At 40.3% G+C, this 17,116-nt stretch overlaps 1 long non-coding RNA gene across 2 annotated transcripts in view; it reads right to left on the bottom strand.

Annotated features, from left to right (window-relative positions):
- The window catches only part of LOC146863164 (uncharacterized), a 223,267-nt gene that overhangs the window by 33,958 nt on the left and 172,193 nt on the right, over positions 1 to 17,116 (bottom strand). Inside the window, exon 4 of one of the 2 annotated variants that reach the window (XR_014978563.1) lies at positions 10,723 to 13,005. The exons of the other annotated variant lie outside the window; for it this stretch is intronic. This is a non-coding gene — a long non-coding RNA (uncharacterized LOC146863164). Of the gene's footprint in view, positions 1 to 10,722; positions 13,006 to 17,116 lie in introns of those variants that run through there. 2 annotated transcript variants of the gene reach the window in all.

Raw genomic sequence — 17,116 nt, 5'->3', positions numbered from 1 at the left:
CAGGAAATAGCATCGCCGAGCGGGCGGGACAAGTGAAAACAAGATGGCTGTGCCCATTAGTGACCGCATGGGCAAGTTGGCAACACATTTCCAACGCGATCACGCAAAAAACATTGTGAACGGGTGGGACAAAAACTTCCGCGTCTTCGCGATATTTCCGCACGTTCGCGATAATTTTTAGCATTTTCGCAAAGATTTGTGTAACCCGATTACGCAATTTTCACCCACCCTTAAACAGTGGTACAATTTACATATTAGACAGCCTACAACTACCCCAAACCATACCCACCAAGCCAAGAAACTCCTCTTCCCAACATGTACTTTGACCAGACAGACCGCATCCATTTTCCTGCCCAAGAACACTCCCCCAAAATCTGATTCTGGCACGTGTGGAGAACACTAGTAGGGGACTATAACACCAGCCGATCCAAAAAACCTGGTACGCTGGCCTGGTCTCACCCTCCAATGGCACGGTTACATCCATCGCAAGTGGGACTTCTTCCCTCTCCCCACAGGGCATTATCATGTTGTATGTTGCACTTATGCAAATAACAGGCTTTGACTTCACAGGTTTGAGGGTGTCTTGGTAATACGACCTGCATACTATCATATTGGATCATAAATGGTACAAGGTGCTAGCTAATCCAAAGCTGATATCCAGAAATGCTAATTTTGAAGTTATCCAACATAACCTCGCTCATCATCCATATATGGCACCTGTATATTTATACAGAATATTCCCTGCAATCACTGATACCTGTCCTAGATGCCTGTCCTCTGGAGTGGATATTTTACATGCATTTTAGGAATGTAATGTTTTAAATGTATTTCCGGACCACATAAGATCAAATATTATTAAGATTACTAGCACTCATTATAATCCAGTCCAGTTCTGCTTTTGAAAATCACATTTCAGTGCACTCTAGGATTTTACTTTGATTCATTTTTTACAATATAGTAATGTCTTAAATCACACCTGCATTTTTCTTAACAGCTACATTTTTGGTATTAATTATTTTAAATATTAATGATTAATTATATAGCACTGTTATTTGTGGTAGAATTCCAATTGACCCACTGTGAATGTCAATTTATTTTTTAAGAAACATACCTGAAATGTTGAAATCATATTGAGCTATATGTCCTCACTAAAAACCAATCAGAAGGCTAGGATTGTGCACCATTCAACATATTGACAAACAAGGGTTTAGGGACTTTTACAGTGTTGCTATGGCATTTTACTATGGATCCTGAGACATGAGGGCCCAGCAACTCTAGGGGCCTGATTCACAAAAGTAATATGAGATAAAATCTTAACTTTATGTCAAGGTTCCATACTTAACCGTCTAGAGCTTCCACAGGAACAGAGACGCTGATTCCCAACTCCCGCTCAAAGATAAACCGGAGGTCAATGAATTGTACCTTGACTCCAATATTACCTTCAAGGGGGAAGGGGGAGTGGATAAAATAACAAATCAAGAAGAGACTGGTCTTGAAAATTCTGGTTCACTCTTGCTCGTCTACTTCGTCTTCGTTTCCACAGACTTCTTCTAAGAGAACCTTCAACACATAACACATCAATATTAATGTCTACTCTACTCTAATTCTATTCTTTCTATATTTTCTATTGTCTTACCTACCCTAAGTTTTCAAGTGCTGCGCCTCTCCTCTGTAAGTGTTTCTATCTAACACAATTCCTTTTTCTTTCTTATTGCCGCCTCTCAGTGTCTTCACCTATAAAATAAGTTTTTTTCACTAACTACTGTCGAGTTAACCTTTTAAACTGTATTGATATAGTGATTTACCTTCCGCTTCTTCACTTACTTTTGAGGTAGCGTCTGTCTTCTGTAAAATGTCACTCTAGGTTCTTCCAGTTCTCTACGTTCCTTAACTAGTGTTTTGTATTTGCCTATACTTAGATTAATTAGCTTGAGAGTTCTTGTTTCCTTCAACCCAGGTACGAAGTTACTACTCTCTGATATGCACTGGTCTCTCTCTCTCCAACTGCTCTCTGGTAAGTATTACTCTTTCTCTTTCTAGTGTTAAATTGATGTCTACTAAGTTTTCTATAGAAAATAACCTCGTGCTTGGTTTCTTTCTCATAGGTTCTGTCTCATCTCAATTATACTTAGCTTCGGTCTTCTGTTCTTCTATCCTTAGGTGGCGCTGAAGTCTCTCTAACTTCGAACGAAGCTGCTGACTGGTTTCTGAAACTGGTACAGGTGAGTAATGACGAGAAAATTGTCTTCTTCAGATTTTACGATATTTCCTCTACTAAACTATAACCTGATAATAGACTCTATTCTTTACTACTTCCGACGGGAAGCGAAACGAATACCGGACGAAACCCGACGTGATGCTCTGGAACTCTAATTCTAGCTGCGCACTCGAGAATTACTTCAGTGAAGTGCGCGCTCTTCTCGGAGCGCGCGCTTCACCTGGATTCTGAACACCTGTAGATAGAAAGACTAGACCACCTTTGCTTCTTCTGCAGCGGCGGCCATTTTGGAATTTCGCTGCCGAAATAACTCGGTCCAAAGATTCTTTTTCACCAGTCTTTTCGTTCTTGGACTACACGTCTTAGACAGTGTTGCCCCCACAGCTGTTACTTCATACTCCAGAGGCCTGACAGTACCCCTCAACAAAGGAGGTCCTCTCAATCTCGGTTTCGTAGGGAATCGTTGATGAAACGATTTCACTAGTCTAGGTGCATGAACGTCTGACTCCAATTCCCAGGATCGCTCCTCTGGTCCATAACCCTTCCAATCTACTAAGTAGTACAGTTTTCCCTTGACTACCTTTGAATCTAGGATTTCCTTTACTTCAAATTCAACTCCGGACTCTAACTGGATGGGTCTTGGTGTCAAATTTTTTCGCAGTTCTGGTGATGTCTTTTTTAACAAAGAACCATGAAAGACTGGGTGAATTTTTAACTTAGTGGGTAATTTCAACCGGTAATTAACTGGAGTAGTTTGTTCTTCTATCGGGTAAGGCCCTATAAACCTAGGCTGGAATTTTCGGTTCCCATTTAACCTCAGGTTCTTTGTGCTTAACCAGACACTATCCGCTACCTTTAGGGAAGGGCCCTCTCGCCTCCTTTTATCTGCAGTCTGATGGACTCGTTCTAAATGAGTCACCAGATCTTTAACTGCTGGAACAGAAATATCTGTTTGCCTGATGGTGGAATTTGGGTGTCTACCGTAATTCAGATAAAATGGGGAATAGCCTGTAGAGGCGTTTCTGGCATTATTGTGTGCAAACTCTGCAGCCCATAAATATTCTGAACATTCACCTTCTTCTTTCAAGAGGAACAACCTTAGGTATTGCTCCAATCCTGGTTCACCCTCTCTGTCTGCCCATCTGTCTCGGGATGGTAACTAGTCGAATATCTAGCCTCTATTCCTAGACCCCCCACAAATGCCTTCCAAAAATGGGACACGAACTGTGTTCCCCTGTCCGAAATAACCACCTTGGGAACCCCATGAATCTTTACTATTTGCGTATTAAAGTGGTTAGCTAGCTGCCTTGCGGTGGGAACCCCTTTTAAGGCCATGAAATGTGCCATCTTTGAAAATGCATCTACAAACACTAGAATGGTATTGTAACCTTGACTTAGAGGCAAGTCCACTATAAGGTCTAGCGTGACTGTGTGCCATGGATAAGGTGATGTGGGTAAGGGTTGTAGCAGCCCTTTAGGGGCTTGTCATTCCGATTTTCCCTGAGCACACATTTCACAGGTCTTAATGTACTTTTCAATGTCTCTGGTCTTGTGAGGCCGCCAATAATGTCTTTTGATTAACTCTTCAGTTTTTGCCTCTCCCTTATGTCCTGCCAAAAGATTATCGTGACACTCCGCCATTGCTTGATCTTGTAACTCCTTGGTAGGCAAGTATAAGGCCCCTTTATAATAAGGTAATTGATGTTGAATTTCTCTCTCTGCTTCTTCTTTTATCCAATCTTGCATCTCTTCGGGGCTCATGATTTTGATTATTTGTTCTCTAAGATCAGAAGAGATCGTAGCTCCAATTATTTTTGAACTTGGAATTATAGTCTGATTTTCTATTTGATTCTTTTGTTCGTTCATTCCTAATCTAGATAGAGCTTCAGCCTTCCCATTCTGGGCACCGGGTCGGTAAGTAATCACAAAGTCATAGTCAGCAAAATACAATGACCATCGCAGTTGTCTTGGGGTTAGGGTCCTGACTGATTTCAGAAATTTTAAGTTTCTATGATCTGTGAATACCGTTACTTGATGTTGCACACCCATGAGATAATGCCGCCATTCTTTAAATGCATCTTTAATAGCCAGTAACTCTTTTTCTGTTATGGTATAGTTCACCTCTGCTGGCGTTAGTTTTCATGATCTGTAGGCAACTGGATGTAATTGCCCCGTTACCTTATGTCGTTGGGACAACACTCCTCCTACTGCGAGATCAGAGGCATCCGTCTCTACATAGAAAGGCTCTGTAGGGTCTGCATGCAAGAGTATCTGAGCAGTGGTAAAGTCTTTTTTTAGAGATTCAAAGGCTTTTTCTGATTCTTCTGTCCACTCAAAGCGAACACCTTTTCTAAGTAAACGTGTCAATGGAAGTATCTTTCGTGAAAATTCACTTATGAATCTTCTATAAAAATTTGCAAATCCGATAAAGCTCTGAATTTCTTTCACACATTCAGGGGATTTCCAATCAACCACAGCCTTGATTTTTCGCTCATCCATGTTTATTCCTGTTGGAGATAGGACGAAACCTAAAAACTCCACTTGTGTAACATTGAACGCACATTTCTCTAGTTTTACAAACAACTTGTTTTCTCTGAGCTTTTGTAAGACTCCTCTTCTTGTTCTTGATGTTGGCTCGTGTCAGACGAATAGATCAAAATATCGTCAATGTATACTATCACACATTGATCTATATATTCACTGAGAACATCATTGATGAAGTGCTGAAAGGCAGCCGGGGCATTGCACAAGCCATATGGCATAACTTGGTATTCAAATAGTCCAAATCTTGTCCTGAAGGCTGTCTTCCACTCATCCCCCTCACGCATCCTCACGAGATGGTAGGGTCCTCTGAGATCTAATTTTGTATATATCTGCGCTCCTTTCACCTGATCTAGTAGGACAGAAATAAGAGGAAGGGGGTATCGGTTTTTCTTGGTGATCTTATTGATTGCTCGATAGTCGATACAGGTCCTAAGATCTCCCCCCTTCTTAGGAACAAAGAAAAGGGGGGAAGATACCGTAGACTGGGATGGGCGGATAAACCCATTTGCCAGGTATTTGTCCAAGTATTCCTTCAAATGATGATGTTCGTTTTCGGTTAGAGCATAGATTCGGCTGCAAGGTAAATTAGAGGCTGGTTCCAGATCTATTTTGTAATCGTACACCCGATGAGGTAGCAATTGCTCTGCCTCCGTTTCATTAAAAACATCAGCAAAATCATCATACTCAGAGGGTATCTCCTGTGAATCTATGACACACACAGATACTCCAGTCGTACACAAGGCTTGGGCAGGATTGCACTCTCTGGTCTTTTCCTTTATCTCAAAACAATTCTTCCTACAGTACTCCGAATCCATTGCTATAGTCCTAGAACTGCAATTCACCGTTGGGTTGTGTTCTGTGAGCCATGGCAGACCTAAAATGAGCTGAAATTGAGGTGCATCAATTAAGTTAAATTGAATGACTTCTTTGTGGCCATCACTGGAAATCAATTGCACCTGTTCTGTATGGCTTACTATGGGCCCGGAGGATAAGTTCGTTCCATCGACTGCCCGGACTGGTTCACTTTTGGACTTCAGTATAGCTCGTAACCCCACTTTTACAGCAAATTTTAAATTGCAAAAATGTCCAGTTGCTCCGGAATCTATCATCACTGATACTTCTGTCAATGTTATCTGCCGGAACTTAAGTACCATAGATAAGATTAAATGTGGGGCAGACAATTGTAAGGTGTTTGCCACTCGATGTTCTTCTGGAGTTGATTTTTGATTAGCATCCACCGGTCCAAATCCGGCTACAGGAGGTGCTGCGAGTTTTCCTTCGGTCTCAAGGAAGTTTTTGGTTTCTTGGGGCCCCCTCTAACGAAATGTCCCCTGGAACCACAGTACATGCATAGATTTCCTGTACTTCTTTTCTCTTTTTCTTCCTTTGTCAAGGGACCCCTTATAGTTCCTATATGCATGGGTTCCGAACTGATCTGTCCTTCAGCAATTTTAGCTCCGTCTGATCGGGCCTGGTCAAATCTTGGAACTATTGGTCTAAACTCTCTTCTTTTTTCTCCTCTTCTCTCCCCTTGACGGAAATCTCTCTCTAAAACCAGGTCCACTAGCTCTGAGATTTCCGTGGGTTGATTTGGCCAGCACGTCCTTGAGTTCATCTCTTAGTCCTTCATAAAATACCGCAACTCTTTTGCTCTCTGGTCGGTCAGTCTCGACGACTAGTTTGTTAAACTGTGCTAAATACGCCACTAAATCTCGGTTTCATTGCCTTAAGTCGAGTAATCCATTATCAACCACTTGGGAGATTCTTCGTCTGTCAAATATTCGGAGAAAATCTTGCTTGAAATTTTCATAATTTTGCAATAGGGAATCGTCACGGGAAACCAAGGGCATGTACCAGGACGCAGCGTCACCACTCAAGTACGATAAGACAAAAGTCACCTTTGACTGCGCATCTGGGAAAATACAAGGGCGACACATAAGGAACACTGTGTGATGAATATCTGTGCCTTTTGTGGATCCCCACTAAATCATTCCGGAGGGGCCAACGGGATAACTGGGGACAAGGAATGGATTACTTGTGTGGTTACTCTATTTGGCTCTTCAGCAGACTGATTTAATGTGTCTCTTCCAGAGCCCACTGGGTGTCTTAATCTTAAGGCTAATTCTGCTGTCTCCTTTCTTGAGTTTAACACTTCCTGTCTAAGGTTTTGGTTTTCCTCTCTTACAGCCACTAACTCTTTCTAAATGGTCTCTAAGATCATTCCCAAGGTCTGTAAATTGATTCCTTCAGTCATTTCTGTCTGGGTGCAAGTATACCACTTGGGCACTTCACTCTGTCAAGGTTCAATACTTAACCGTCTAGAGCTTGCACAGGAACAGAGACGCTGATTCCCAACTCCCGCTCAAAGATAAACCGGAGGTCAATGAATTGTACCTTGACTCCAATATTACCTTCAAGGGGGAAGGAGGAGTGGATAAAATAACAAATCAAGAAGAGACTGGTCTTGAAAACTCTGGTTCACTCTTGCTCGTCGACTTCGTCTTCTTTTCCGCAGAATTCTTCTAAGAGAACCTTCAACACATAACACATCAATATTAATGTCTACTCTACTCTAATTCTATTCTTTCTATGTGTTCTATTGTCTTACTTACCCTAAGTTTTCAAGTGCTGCGCCTCTCCTCTGTAAGTGTTTCTATCTAACACAATTTATTTTTCTTTCTTATTGCCACCATTCAGTGTCTTCACCTATAAAATAAGTTTTTGTCACTAACTACTGTCGAGATAACCTTTTAAACTGTATTGATATAGTGATTTACATTCCCCTTCTTCACTTACTTTTGAGGTAGCTTCTGTCTTCTGTAAAATGTCACTCTAGTTTCTTCCAGTTCTCTACGTTCCTTAACTAGTGTTTTGTATTTGCCTATACTTAGATTAATTAGCTTGAGAGTTCTGGTTTCCTTTAACCCAGGTACGAAGTTACTACTCTCTGATATGCACTGGTCTCTCTCTCTCCAACTGCTCGCTGGTAAGTATTACTCTTTCTCTTTCTAGTGTTAAATTGATGTCTACTAAGTTTTCTCTAGAAAATAGCCTCGTACTTTGTTTCTTTCTCATAGGTTCTGTCTCACCTCTTGCACTGGTAAGTGGTACTTATTACCATCTATTTACGCTCTTAAATTTTCTTTGTTTTATTCACGACTTTTCTATAAACAATTATACTTAGCTTCGGTCTTCTGTTCTTCTATCCTTAGGTGGCGCTGAAGTCTCTCTAACTTCGAACAAAGCTGCTGACTGGTTTCTGAAACTGGTACAGGTGAGTAATGACGAGAAAATTGTCTTCTTCAGATTTTACGATATTTCCTCTACTAAACTATAACCTAATAATAGACTCTATTCTGTACTACTTCCGACGGTAAGCAAACCGAATACCGGACGAAACCCGACGTGATGCTCTGGAACTCTAATTCTAGCTGCTCACTCGAGAATTACTTCAGTGAAGTGCGCGCTCTTCTCGGAGCGCGCACTTCACCTTGATTCTGAACACCTGTAGATAGAAAGACTAGACCGCCTTCGCTTCTTCTGCAGCGGCGGCCATCTTGGAATTTCGCTGCTGAATTAACTCGGTCCAAAGATTCTTTTTCAGCAGTCTTTTCGTTCTTGGACTACACGTCTTAGACAGTGTTGCCCCACAGCTGTTACTTCATACTCCAGAGGCCTGACACTTTACGACTTTCGGTATTCATAAAAGGCATTTGGTAGTAGTAAAGTTAGGTATACTAAGTTTACTACTACTAAGCTGAGACAAAATCCTAACTTTGCAACTTTCGGTATTCACAAAAGGCATTTAGTAGTAGTAAAGTTAGGATGCCTAAATTTACTACTACTAAACTGAGAAAAATCCCTAATTTACGATTTACGGTATACACAAAAGGCTTTTAGTAGTAGTAAAGTTAGGATTTTTATCAGTTAGGATTTTTCTCACTTTAGTAGTAGTAAAGTTAGGAATCCTAACTTTACTACTACTAAATGCCTTTTGTGAATACAGAAAATCATAAAGTTAGGCTTTTGTCTCAGTTTAGTAGAAGTAAAGTTAGAAATCCTAACTTTACTACTACTAAATGCCTTTTGTGAATATCGAAAGTCGTAAAGTTAGGATTTTGTCTCAGATTACTTTTGTGAATCGGGTCCCTAGGTTTGCTAACTCACACATAACCTAACCACTCTATCAATCTTTGTAAACCTTTTTTAGATTGCACCCTTATTTGGAACCCTAAAATTAACAACTGCATTGAAGAGCAGTTTGACATTATAAAAATATGTATAGGCCAAATGTTTTAGTTAATATTTTGCTTAAAAATACTATACACTATAATTGTCTACATTTATTTTATTTTCTACAAGGTCAAGCAGCGAGATCTTAGTCATTAGTCTCAACTACGTTGGCAACTCTGCCTGAGGCAAGAAAATCTCAAGCCTTTAGTGGGGGCGGTACTACTGCTGATTAGAGTAATCTTGATGACCAACTTGGCCCATTAGATTTGCGTGGCCCGAACGCTACGCTTCACTCTCAACACAAAAGAGCTTATACAACCAGTAAAGTCCAGTCCCCGTAAAGTCCAGTCCCCAGTATGCTCATCATTGTCCTCATAATTCCCCAGTGCCACGACATTCCCATCAACTGTTGTCAAGCCTGTCCTGGCTTTCTAAAACACTAATGGACTATTTCTAAAAACATAAAAAATAAATAAGGAATAAAAGTCTGAGTTCTAGACTTTGACACATACATATAACATATCAGGTACATTACATGGAACCTAGTTAAATTGGCACCACTCCAAGACTGATAGGAATTGTACCAATGTTTTTTTCAGAAACATCCCATCAGTGGTCAGGGAACATGCACTGCAGATCTCGCTATAATCACTATCTGTGCAATACTCTAAAGTAACTACCTATGGCTTGCAAGTGCCCCAGCATTTGACAGGATGCCATGAACTAGGAAGGATTAAGCAGAATATGAATATGCTTGTGACTAACATTATATTGTTATTTATATTTTTAACAATTCTTTTGAAAATCAAATATCAATAGCTGTAAAATATAAATGCCCATATAGCATGGTTATCATTTTATGTAAGATTTGGTCACTATACTGCTGTAACTTCAAAACATATTTAAAAACAAACACACTTTGAAAAAACAGAGGAATAATTCATGAATTAGTAGCATAAAATAGATTACGTCCAAGGGGAATTAAACAAAATAACATTTACTTTATAATCACTTACCATCAGACAAAGATGTTTTCAATGAGTTCATGCCTGAGATCGGTGCCTTTGTCTTCATCACTGTCCTCTTGCTAACTCAACTCACCAACATCACCCTTGTCATTAGGGTTGAATTGCATATTTCTCCACTGGGAAATGTTGTAAAGCATACAACATAACACAACAATCTTTCAGACCTTTCCAGGAGTGTAGAGATGAGCCCCTCCAGTCCTGTCCATCAACCTGAGCCAGGCCTTCAGGAGCCCAAAAGCTCACTCCACAGGACCTCCTATTCGCATGTGGAACTCATTGAAGCAGACTTTCTCTGGTGTTGTTGGGTTTCTCAGTGGTGTTAAATGCCACAAAATCAAACATAAGTGAAATTATGTTTGAAAGGCCCTAACCTTTAGGCAAAATATCTCATCAGCAGAAATGTTTACACCTGCAAACAAGCCAGGACTTCCTTGGAGCAGGATCTAAAATCTGTTGCGGTATGGAACTATTGCAAGGCACTAGAGAGACATTGGTGGAACCTGGAAATCTTACACACACTGGTGATATAGAGATCTGCTATGCAATTCACCTGCACATTGATGGAGGGGAAATGCTTCCTATTGCTTTTAATCTTACAAGCCAATGCCTGACCCAGAATACAAATATATACTTTTTTATTGAAATGTATATAGCTTGAACATTATTTAGGTTCTGGTAATAATTTTATCAATCAATCAAAGGCTTTATTTCGATAAAAAGATATCATAAAAGCATTACAATAAAAACAATAATTCATTTTAGCTTAAAAGTAATTTTTTACAATAAAAATGGAAAGTATCATAAATAAGTTTTTTTTTAAAAACGTATTAAACAATTATTTTGAGCCTGTTAGTTCTAATGCGCCATGCCCAAGATAGAAATTTAGAACGGGCACAAGCGTACAATGATCGGGAATCAGACCTTAGAATGCGTAGCGCCTCAACATGCTGCCTAGTACCTAGTGAGCGGCATAAGTGTTTGAGCCATCTACTTCTTGGGAGCGTGTACGCTTGCCATTCAAATAGGAAGTGTGCTACAGTCTCCCTTCTAGATATACAGAGGTAATAATTTTGTTGTTGTGGGGTGGAGCCTAAGGCTCTTTGATGCTGATGTGGTCAATTAAACATGAACAGTTGATGAATTTTAATTATTATTTTGTATGACTTCTTAGTAATATGAAAATCAATAAAACATGTTTTATCCCAATTTATATTAAACTCCAGTATGTCAATAATTTGTACATAATTTACTCCACTAGCACTAATGATTTCTAAGAAAGCTCTACATTTAAATGTTGCAACAAAATCCTTTATCAGCAAAGTATGTTGTTTTTTAACAACAACAAAAACTGACATTGATTAGGGCATGCAGGACTGGCCGTTCAGCATGGGGAAGCTGTGTGATCAACTAGGGAAATAGCAATCACAGGGACACCATTATTAACCTCTATGTTGTCACAAAGCATGTCATGTATAAAGGTTAAGGCTATTTTAAAGAAATAAATTTTTTACGACATGACGCTAGGTAAGCTCTGGTTGTGGAATTTAACTTTCAAACTTTTAGGTCAATAGCAAAAGTGTCCTTTAACAATTCACCATGTACTTGACTTTACAATGACCAGAAATGTCTTCTAGGCTGGAAAGGGTACTCCCTGACATTTTGAAATGAGGAACATCTAAATATACAACAATGGTCTTGAATTACTTTAAGGCAGAATGGCTACTCCATCACAATATGACATATAGGCCATACCCATAATTAGAAGTCCTATACTTTAAAAATCACTTGCAGTGGGGTGGATGACCAATCCATCACATTGTCGTGGAGTAACTTGGCCTAAACAAGGAAAACAACTCCCTCAATATGGACCTTAATGCCATCACAAAAAGTTGACTGAAGGCCAAAATAAAACCAGCATACACTTTTCTAAACAAGAGACAACCAGCATACACTTTTCTAAACAAGAGTATACAAAAGTATTCTGCATGATTTTTAAGTTGTTTACCATTTGAATGGCTCATAGGATAACAAATATCCCATCTACCAGATACAATTTTACAATGTACATCATACACCTGGAATGAGGTGGATGGCTTTTCCGTCACGGTTGTGAAACAGTAACACCTCAAACAAAATGTAAATCCCCCCAATGTATATTAAAAAGAACAAATATTTTGAAATAAGTAAGTTAGATAACTCTTGCAGCTTTAGTAAACATGATTAATAATTTCTTGTGTTTTTTCTTCTCTTCCTCTCTGTAGGTAAGCCCTGACAACAAGAAGAACATCTTGCAGGTCATTGTCAGGCAAGTGCACTAGCAGAGGGTCTTTAAGAATCATAGTTTACACTTCAAGAAACCGTGCATGAACCTTCGGTGGGGATCGCATTAACAAAAATAGAAAGATACACCTAGCAAAAAAAATGGGTGTTGCATTCATTGATCTCCGTGATGCAGAGGCGTAGCTAGAACTTGTGGCGCCCGGGGCTATCCTTCAGATTGCCGCCCCCTGGGAGGGGTGCTGGGGAAAAAGGACGGCAAGCACCTGAAAGAGGTCGGAGAGACACATAGTATCACCGCTAATAGTCAGGTGAAGCTCACAACTTCTCCTCCACAGGCAGCCCGCTGCTAAGCTGAGCTCTGGAATTGGGTGTGAAAGAACTTACTTAGATCGAAACAAGCAAAAACAAATCACTTCCTGTGCTCGTCCTTGAAAAATGTACAGTAGTTTGAGGCATGTTACCTACCTATGCCTTCCAAAGCTAGAAATGGAAACATTGAAGAGCAGGCAACCTGTACCAGAGTAAGAAATAGCTCTGCACACTTGTAGGTATTCAGTCTTGGCAACCCACAGTGAGGTACAACTATAATACAGTTGTTTGCTTTAGTAAAAAGTCAATGTTATTCTGTTGGTATTGAATTTTCATCTTTTATTCATTTTGCAACCGCCAATGCGTTTCGTCCACAATTGGACTTCTTCAGGGCTACAGAGATATATAAAAACAATACTATTTACAATACTGAATATACAAACATTTTTAAAAAAATTACAAGAGTATATACAATGTTTTAATTTTTTCAGAACAAAATACCAACATGATTTGGTTAATGATTTTTTTGACATCAAAAAATGTACATTATATCCAGGGTGTGTAAAAAATATATGCCGACCCAAAACCCTATTACAGAAAATAGAGGCATGTTACCTACCTATGCCTTCCAAAGCTAGAAATGGAAAAACTGAAGAGCAGGCACCCTGTACCAGAGTACCTGCTTGTTTCCGAGAAGTGCCAGTACTTTGTAATTAAACGTACTACGTCACTCTTGAGAAGTGCCGGTATTCTCCAATTAAACGTATTACGTCACTCTTGAGAAGTGCCGGTACTCTCCAATTAATCGTATTACGTCACTCTTGAGAAGTGCATGCACTCTCCGTCTCAAAATAAAAATGTTACGGTACTTAGTACCTGCCCATTTAAAGCACTGATGCCTTCCTAAAACACAAGTGCTAAGCAAAGTGGGTACACACAGGTCTACTTTAGTCTTCACTATCCATCGAATAGCAGCTCAGCTGCTTTGTTAGTCTGTCCTAAGTGGGGAGGAGTGGGAGACACCTTATAAGCCTGACATGGTTTTATTCTGCTGTTTGTGGAGTAGCTGTTGTCCCTTTTATTTTCAAGCATGGTGTTTAGAGTACTAAGGAGCTGAAGGTTTTGGCCTGCACTTGGGTGTTGCAAATGGGGCATGGATATTCACATAGCTGGGTGCTAGCGTCTGATGTGGATTTGATAGTGTGAGAGCTAAGTTGAAGTATTGGTTGCCTACATAGAAGCCTTTGAAGGATCTGAAGGTTTGATCTTTTCTTTTGTGTTGAGCTTGGTTTGGTGGTAGGATCTCGAGCAGGGAGACTGGGATGGCAAAGTGGTTGGTCCAGACCATGGGTAAGGGTGATGTACATTGATTGATGGTTACATTCAGAAGATATGGTTGAGGTTGTGGCCTTTGGAGTGTGTTGGTTGTGAAAAATACTGTACCAAGTTAAGTGTATAGATTTGGTTGAAGAGTCAGTTTAATTTTTCTTTGCTTATTTTGAGTTATCTAGGAGGTTGAAGCCACCCAAGAGGGAGGATTAAGCATGTCAGATGGAAAAGGTGGTTAGGAAATCTTAGAATCCATCAATGAAGTCCATGATCTGGCTTGTTAATCAAACATGTCTTCAGATTAACTCAAGCTACTCTCAATCACAACAAGGCAGTAAGAGACAGAAATGTCAGCTATAGAAGTTTTTCTCAAACTGACCTTGCTTCGGTTGGGTCAAAGAGTTAACAAACATGATGAAACAGTTAATCTTAATTAACAGACCGTCACTGGGGTAGCGGACTCCATGTACAAGTGCAACATAGAAGCCCACAGCTGCTCAAGGGGTACATTAGTGTCAGACATGAGATAAATGCATATGGAACATACAAAAGGAACAGGTTCAGTGGTGACAAACATGAGGGACTTGTGGTTAATGGGAAATACTTACAGTAGTGCGTAATTTAGCGTGCTTTAGTGGCAAGAATAACTGGATTGTGTACAGTAGTGACAAACACAAGTATGATTGGATTATTATTAGGTAGGAAAACAAAGACGAATGACGAAGTGTTAAAATGAAGATTGTCTCGTGGACAGGTCACATAGAACAAGTTGTAGGTTTATTTGTTAAGTTACAAAGTCCATGTAATGCCCCACCAGGAGCAGCCTCCTTGCTACTCAGCCCATCTCTTCCAACTGACATCTCCTCAAGTCCCACACACTCAACATTCCAAATGACATAATTAATGGCTGAGCAGCAAGGGACAGAACAGGAATAAGGAAGATGCACCAACTAACAACAATTAGGTTATAGCACATCTCCCTTCCTTAGGAGAACTAAGCAAAAAGATATAAATGCATTAAGGCAGGATAGCACAAAATTACTTTGCATACATAAACAAGAATAAACATCTTGAAAGAATTAATAAGAAAATACATTAAGCAATTGAATATACATAAGGCAATCGAATCAGAAAATACTAGAATCCAGAAAATACATAAATAAATGAATGCATGAAAATACCATAAGCAATTACATAAAATTGAAGTAAGCAAATTAATGCAAGAAAATATCTTAAGCAAAAGAAGGAATGAGCCCCATCCCCCTTCCTTAGGTAAACCCATTAGTTGTGTACTGACCAACAACGAACGAACAGTAATAGGGGAACCACACCTCCCTATAGGGGAAAACACCTTCCAATGACACACCAAACATTGTAATAGGGGAAATACACCTCCCTATGATACTCCAAAACTCAAAACATTGTAATAGGGAAGAACACCTACCTATAGGGGAAAACACCTCCCAATGACACACAGAACATTGTAATAGGGGAAATAGCTCCCAATGAAACTCTGAACACTGTAATAGGGGAACCACACCTCCCTATAGGGGAAAACACCTCCCAATGACACACAGAACATTGTAATAGGGGAAATAGCTCCCAATGAAACTCTGAACACTGTAATAGGGGAACCACACCTCCCTATAGGGGAAAACACCTCCCTATGACACACCGAACATTGTAATAGGGGAAATACCTCCCAATGAAACTCTGAACATTGTAATAGGGGAACCACACCTCCGTATAGGGGAAAACATCTCCCAATGACACACCGAACATTGTACTAGGGGAAATACACCTCCCTATGATATTCCAAAACTCAAAACATTGTAATAGGGAAAAACACCTCCCTATAGGGGAAAACACCTCCCAATGACACACCAAACATTGTAATAGGGGAAATACCTCCCAATGAAACTCTGAACACAGTAATAGGGGAACCACACCTCCCTATAGGGGAATACACCTTCCTTAGAAACACCATAATAGGCTTGAAGATTGCACATTAAACATTTTAAGCATAAAATAAAGCATACATTATGCAAGAAAGGAACATGTTACTTCGAAGACAACATCTAGTAAAGAATGAACTACTAGAGCATAAATAAGTATTAACACAGCCATAACAGAGAGAAAAAAAAACAATGGTCTATAAGGTTCTCCCAACCTAACGATTTTTACAGAAGACCTCCACATACTGCAACCCACACTTCTCAGGGTAACTCAGTGCTGCTGGTGTTGCAGACTCGAGCATAGTGCTGACTATGTCTGCTTCCAGCGGTGTCTAAATTGCCAACTGCTGCCTACATCTTCATCTGCCAACTGCTGTCCACCTCTCTGTCCACTAAATATCAAAAGAGTACCTGTATTTGCCGATTCCACGCGACAAAATGTCCACAACTTTATCGGCACTGGAAAACGATGTGTGGTTGGCGTAACAGGAAACGCCAATCTCAAAATGGCGGCACGCACCGGTGACGCCGCGCCGGATGGCTCCCGGCATCACCGTGCTCAAGAACGTCCATAAGAGCCATGAGCCACACGTCACTGAGGATCCCACGGAGTAATGACTGAACAGCAGGACGTAAGTAAGACGGCGCGTGAATGCGTGCTGTGGACGGCTCGTGGCATGTTTGAATGGGTATCAGCGGTTGAACTGTCAAAGTGCATCCATATCCAGATTAAGCGTCGAAAATAACTAAATTAAACAATACTAAGTCACTAAATAAGATACAACCAGGAGACACTGCATCATTAGTCAAGTGTACGGGCTCACAAGCGGCGTCAATATTCCCACAACAAGTCACCAGTGCCACTTCTCTTGGGGTACCACTCGACAGAGTTACTCGCGGCCACCTTATATCAACACAGGCTCCTCCAAAATGACTCCTGAAACACGGATCCTGTCACTGGCTCCGCCCAAAGATCCAGACTTGCTTGCTCCTCTGTTGTTCCTGTCAGAAGACACAACCACCCTCTATTGATGGAGCGCAGTAATAGTCACTTCTGGTTCCTCAAAGGTGAGCGCTACTTCACGTTGCTGAGTAGACAGCATGGCACTGACAGGCTTTGCAGATGGGTTGTTTGATGTGTTGGCAAACTATGTAAATGAAAAATTCACGCCATGAAAGTCACAGTTGCCAATTTTCCCTGCACCCATCACAGAACTCAA

Source organism: Triturus cristatus, chromosome 2_2, assembly GCF_964204655.1.
Source record: "Triturus cristatus chromosome 2_2, aTriCri1.1, whole genome shotgun sequence".
NCBI lineage: Eukaryota > Metazoa > Chordata > Amphibia > Caudata > Salamandridae > Triturus > Triturus cristatus.
This window is presented reverse-complemented; position numbering and strand designations above follow the sequence as displayed.